At 38.0% G+C, this 6,490-nt stretch overlaps 1 non-coding gene across 1 annotated transcript; it reads right to left on the reverse strand.

The window, feature by feature from the left end:
- Positions 1-220: 220 nt before the first annotated feature.
- On the reverse strand, positions 221-326 carry LOC127134229 (small nucleolar RNA R71). The gene has a single exon (XR_007807983.1). It is a non-coding gene; the product is annotated as a small nucleolar RNA R71 (small nucleolar RNA).
- Positions 327-6,490: the final 6,164 nt, after the last annotated feature.

A 6,490-nucleotide genomic window follows, 5' to 3' on the forward strand; every position in this document is an offset into this window, starting at 1 on the left:
AAAACCCAAACTTGCACCTATCTATTTTTGTCGATAACTGTGGTATTATTAAGGTGAATGGCGTCGACCATAATTCTATTCACCTAAGACTTTTCCCCTTTCTCTCTGAGAGATCGAGCGCGGGCTTGGCTTCAATCCTTTCTTGCAAATTAAATAACTTCTCGGGCTCAATTGAAAGTCGCTTTCCTTGAATGGTATTTTCTGCCGAGTAAGACAGCCCAAGTTAGGAATGAGATAAATAATTTTAGGCAAGAAGAGGGGGAATCTTTGTTTGACGCATGTGAGTGTTTTAAAGACTTGTTAAGGCTTTTCCCTTCCACGGTCTTGAAAAATGGATAATAATCCACACTTTATATAACATTCTCCTTTACTCCACAAGGATGACCCTTGACGCGGCTTTTGGAGGAGCTCTTATAAATATTCCATAAGATCTGGCCTATAAAATTATAGACGACATGGTCAGAAACCATCCTTCTTGGGGAAGCGCGCGACAAGTCGTCTCTAAAACCACCCATAAAACTGGAGGGATGTAGAGTCAACTTGATCACATGAATGCCAAAGTCGATGCTCTTTATAAGAAAATTGATGATTTGGGCATCACCACTCCTACTCCTTCAACTGTGAAATTTGCAACATAAACGAACAATGGCTAATGATTGTCAAATGATTCTCACCAGAGGATCTATTCAAGATAATGTGAACTTCGTGAGCAATTACCAATAGAACAATTCGTACTTGAGTACCTACAACCCCGGGTGGAGAAACCAGCCAAATTTTTCTTACAAAAACAAACAACATCAACAGATTGGGGGACCAACAGGTTTCTGAAATGTTGCCCCAACTACCTAAAAGAAATCTAATCTCGAGTTGACGGTGGAGAACTTCATAGAGACTCAAACTCGCCTAAATGGAGAGTTTAAAAATCAAAACCTCCACTTCAGCGAAGTCCTTAGGCAATCAAATACCAAGGTTGCTGGCATTGCTACACATTCTAAGAAGTTAGAGACTCAAATATCCCAAGTTGCTCAGCAACAAGAATCCACCTTCGTCCCTCCAGTAACTTTTTTGGGACAACCCGAGAAAAATCCTAGGGGACATATGAATGGTATTACCACCCTAGATGATTAACAGTTGGTTAGTTTAAAGGGAAAGGAAATAAAGGTTGAGGAGAGTTTTAGGAAGATAATTGGTGAGATTAGTTAAGACACACCAATGCCACCTGAAAAGGAGGTCGTTGAAGAGGAAGGAAAGAAAGCAACTCTCATTGCTTCACCCCCTATAAAGTTCAAATTTTGTCTCAGAAAGAAACCGCTAAAACTAAGAAGGAAGCCTGCCTCAGGAGCTTCGTAGAGTTATTGAAAAAACTATATGCCAATATCCCTTTTTTTGATACTCTATCTCAATTTTCCACCTCCGAGAAAATAATGAAGAGAATCTTTTCCAAGAAAAGGAAATTAAAGGGCCGTGGAACCATAAAACTTACTGCTAAGTGTAGTGTTTTGATCCAACATGGAACGCCCCTAAAGTTAGGAGACTCTGGGAATTTCTCAATCCCTTATGAGATAGGAGATTTGAAATGTCCTAACTCCCTTTGTGATATTGGTGTTAGTTTTAGCATGATATCCCAAGTCATTCATAGGAGGCTTAACCTAGGAGAGATGAAACCCTCTAACTTATGTTTATAACTTGCCAATGGGACAATAAAATATGTGTTAGGAGTTCTAGAGGATATGCCCGTCAATGTTGGAAACCTATACATACCCACCAGCTTCGTAGTGATGAATGTAGAGGAGGATCATATTATTCCATTTATCCTAGGGAGACCCTTCATGGCCACTGGCGAAACGATTATATATGTTATACAAGGGATGCTAACCATTGAGGTAGAGGAAGATAGGTTAGGATTTTACTTCCATAATGATCAGGATCTTTGTGATTCCCAAAGCTCTCACCACAACCTTAACATTATAAGAGAGACTATCACATGGGGTGGGCCTAAAAAGAAAGAAAGAGAAAAAAAAGAGATTCATGAGGAAGTGAAATCGGCATATGAACTTACGTAAAGGAAGAAAAAGAATGGATGTATGATTTAGATGAAGAGGATTGGTTGGGATCCCAAGTTAGCAAAAGGGAATGCTAGGACCCAAGTTTGAAGATGGAACCCCTGTGAGTGAAACACTCGAGAACCGTCGAGCAATGTGACGTTAAATGAAGCGTTATGTGGGAGGCAAGCCACACCTTTTCGTACTAATATATTTTCTTGTTACTTTCATTTTCGTTGTTTTCTTTTCAAGTAGTTAATAGGTAATCATAGAAAAAGGCAAAAGAAATTTGTACAGTTGAAAAGTTGAGAAAAATTGACATGAAAACCCTGCCCGGAAAAACCAAACTGAAACCAAGAAAAAAAATAACCATGGAACCAACAAGCTATTACGGGCACCCGTAACAGCCATTACGAGCCGTAATAACTTCCAGACCCCCATCCATCCAATTTCCACACCCCCATACAAAAAGAAGAGGCCTGTTATGGCCACTCGTAATAGATTTTATGGGCCATTACAGGGTCCAGCGGAAAAAATTCAAATTTTTGAAACCACCCTCTCTCCTAATCACCAATCCACCACCTCTCTCACACCCAATTAACTTCATTCAATATCTATTAAAAAATCAAATCTGAACTTTAAACCCTATCATATCATTACCTTTCTCTCTCCAATCTTACCATCTTCATCCCTTAAATCTCTCTCTCTCTCTCTCTCTCTCTCTCCCAAAACTTCCATAAACTCCATTAAAACCCAACTTTAAAACCTTCACCTTTACCAACATAACAACTCAAAACCACAAACATGATTCACAAAACCTTTCTAATTCCTCACCTTAAACCATATTTCGGGTTTGGTTTAGTAAAAAAAATCAAATATTTGAATTCTTTATAGAAGTGCAAAGAGGAAAGAGCCTGAATCGTCTATGCCAAGGAAGAGAGGAAGCACGAGAGCACCAAATCCACACAATATTGTATTTTTGAATGATGAGCAAATAAAGAGATATTAGGTCTTTATCAAGCGTAAGTTCACTCAAACAAGGTACACACTCAAACAAGGTACACGCGTGAACAAACTCTCTCGACTTTAGGATTGAAAAGTGAAGTTGATAGGTTGTTTAACAATATTGGGTTGCTAGATTTTATGGAAAGGGACACTCCCACTTATGAGCGTATCACCCTTGAATTTTTGAGCACCCTAACATTTAAGTTAGAGAAAAAGTGGGTTGATGGTATGAGATACTACTATGGTACTCTCAAATTTCGGTTGTTCAACCAAGACATTGTGTTAAGTGTTAAGGATTTAGGTAAAAAAATTAATTTACCTATCTTTGGCCCTGGAGAAGTCTCACATGGTTTTTATTTTTCTAATTTCTGGGCTTCTATTACTGGACATCATGATAACACTACTTCAAATTCTAAGGCCTCAAAAATCCAAAACTTGGTTTTCAGGTATATCCAAAAAGCGTTGTCCCACACCATGTTTGGCCAAAGAGATAGCACCAGTGTAGCTTCCCAAATGGAATTTTTCTTCATGCATTCTATGGTTAATAATGAGCTCCTTAATTTCACTGCTTTTCGACAAACTACTTAGGACGAATTGCACAAGCCTCATTGGGTGTCATCTCAGTTGGAGGAATAATCACCCTCATCTCTGAGCACTTAGGTCTTGAATTTAACCTTGAAGTTGACTGTATTATTGAGGGAATATCCAAAGTCGACATGGAATCCCTCACCCATCAAGGCATGATCCACTAGGAGGAAACACTTACTCGATGATGACGAATACCATTGCCATACTTGACCTGCCCAACCCAAGAAAAATAATGGTTGATATTTATAGAAATTGGTTGTATACGCCGACCGTCGATTCTCCGGATGTCTCATCCGAGGAGAAGGGAGACCCCGGTTTTACTAACATTAATGCAAGTACAACTATAGGAGATTATACTGCACCACCCACCCGACCTACCTATAATGAAGCCAGAACATCCATAGAAAATTAGGATATGTGGGATTGGGTTCATAATGAACTCCGGGACATAAGGGTAGAGCAAAACTGACAAGGCACAATTCTGGATGATGTGTAAGCAATGATGCAACAGATGATGTTGCGTTTCCCCTTAGTGAGGACACATGTGAGTCCACCCCGCCTTACTTGTGCTAAAACCTTGAGGGCAATGTTTGGTTCAAATTTGGAGGGGTTTTACCTGTTTTCATTATTTTCTTGTTTTTTTTTGTCATTTTTTTGTCATTTGTTTTCAATTTTCTTCAGTTAGTTTTATTCCCTAAATTCACTTTTAAAGTCTTTCCCACATTAGGACAGTAAAAAAATTCTTTTGAAAGCTTTGATTTTGAGGGATGTTGAGAAAGTATATAGAGTTTGAGAGAAAATAGGCTAGGACTAGGGACATTGGGAAAGTTTGAAAATTTAGGTATAACCCGAACACCCTAGGTCACCCGGAGTAAGGATGCGAGTCCAACGTGTAGATTTGTGCCATACTACTCAGCTCTGAGAAGTATTTATCTATTAGTTTATATTGACATTTCAACATAATTAAAAAGACTTGCATGTATGTATGGGTGGTTGAGAAACAAATAATTTAGGCACCAAAAATAATAAAATAAAAAGGCAATAAAGACAACTAGTCCTTCTAATTGCGTAACCATCACCGGTTATTTATCCTAACAGAAGTTGAGTCTCAATTGTCGTCCCAAAGTGGACCAATAAACACCAAATGTGCATAAAATCATTGAAAAACTATATATAATAAAAAGGTGCATAGAAAAATATTCTCGATCGATCTTGTGCATGTGAGGGGAAAATAATTGTAAATGCCTTAATATGATTGTCCAAATGAAAGGGGAAGAAAAAAAAAGAAGAGACTTAAGCCCAAAGCATGGTTGGAAAGGTGTTTGAAATTCCGATTTAGGTATGTGGTTTTTCCACAGTGTGTGTTCATGTAATACTTTTGTTTACGGATGACTACCAAGAGAATTGGGCATAGCAAATCAGGACGAAAACTCACGTATGAGTATCGACATGCTTCATTTTCACAAGATCTTTCATTTGAAGTAAACCGCTTGATCCAAAAATTTGTTATGCAAGCTTTGTGGCTTGAGGACAAGCAACAGTCTAAGTTTGAGGGAGTTTGATAAGTAGTTTTTATATCATTTTTATTAGTTGTTTTTCCTTCATATTTTACCATTTTCGTTCGCTTTCCATTAATTTTACATGTTTTACGCTTCAGTATCGTGTTTCCTTTGTTTTCAGGTCATAATAAGCATTCCAAATGAATGAAGGACGAAAAGTGGATAAAACACAAAAAAGGACGAAGAAGCAGAAATTCTCCACACAAAAAACAAAGGCCTATTATGGCCACCTGTAATGGCTATTACGGGCCATAACAGGCATGGCCCTTTAACCCTATTTTGAAGAACCCCAGTACAAATACCAAAGGCCTGTCATGGCCACCCGTAATGGCTAGTATGGGTCGTAATAGGAAGGCGAGCTTTTCCTCAATTTGTTTCCTTTTCTGGTCTGATTTCATATGCTTAAAGGATTTTGATTGCTTGGATCTGATCTTCATTGTTTGTTATTGACATTGAACTAAGGAGACTTTTTTCCATGTTTATTATTTGATATAAAAACTCATAGGTAGTCTTGATTTTTTATCCAGTTTTACATTCCAGTTAATATTTCATGCTTATTTTACCGCATATTGTAAAAATATCCATTAGAGCAGCTGGATCAAATTCTTATTTAAAGTACTTATTTTCCGTTGTTCAAGTTTTTGTTTATCGCTTCATTTATCTTTATGTCAATTATGTCTTTGTCTGTAGTAATGGCTTTGACTAGATCATTCCTCACCATGAGTGAGTAATCCACTAGGCACTAAGGGTTATGAACCCTATCATAGGTAGTAGTCTCTACTCCACTTAAAGAAAAAAATTTCCTCCAGACTGAGCCTTCATATGTTTCTCACACTGCGTACTAATATGACCCCGCTCTCCATGATTAATGCAAGTCAGATTAATACTGCTACAGTCAATAGCTTAGTGTCTTTGCTTCCCACACTTGAAGCAATTCACAATTGTGCTCTTGCACTCAGAAACATGATGCCCAAACTCACCACATCTGAAACATATCATGGAATTAGGAGTCCCTCCTCACTTCACTCTTTCACACCTGTAGCCTTCTGATAAGCCTTTTTCTTCCCTTTGTCAGTTAGAGTGATATATGATTTCCCATGATTCTAATCACTCCCTTTCTTCCCACTAAAAATCTTATAGTGAGCAATTCAGGCTCTTCGATCCTCATCATATATTATGCACTTATTCACTAGCACAAAAAATCGACAAATCTCTTGATACCAAATACCTTGCTTAATCTTGGGTCTCAAGCCACTCTCGAACTTCATACACTTCAACCCCTCATAAACCACATTA

The sequence above is a fragment of the Lathyrus oleraceus genome, chromosome 3, assembly GCF_024323335.1.
Source record: "Lathyrus oleraceus cultivar Zhongwan6 chromosome 3, CAAS_Psat_ZW6_1.0, whole genome shotgun sequence".
Lineage (NCBI taxonomy): Eukaryota > Viridiplantae > Streptophyta > Magnoliopsida > Fabales > Fabaceae > Lathyrus > Lathyrus oleraceus.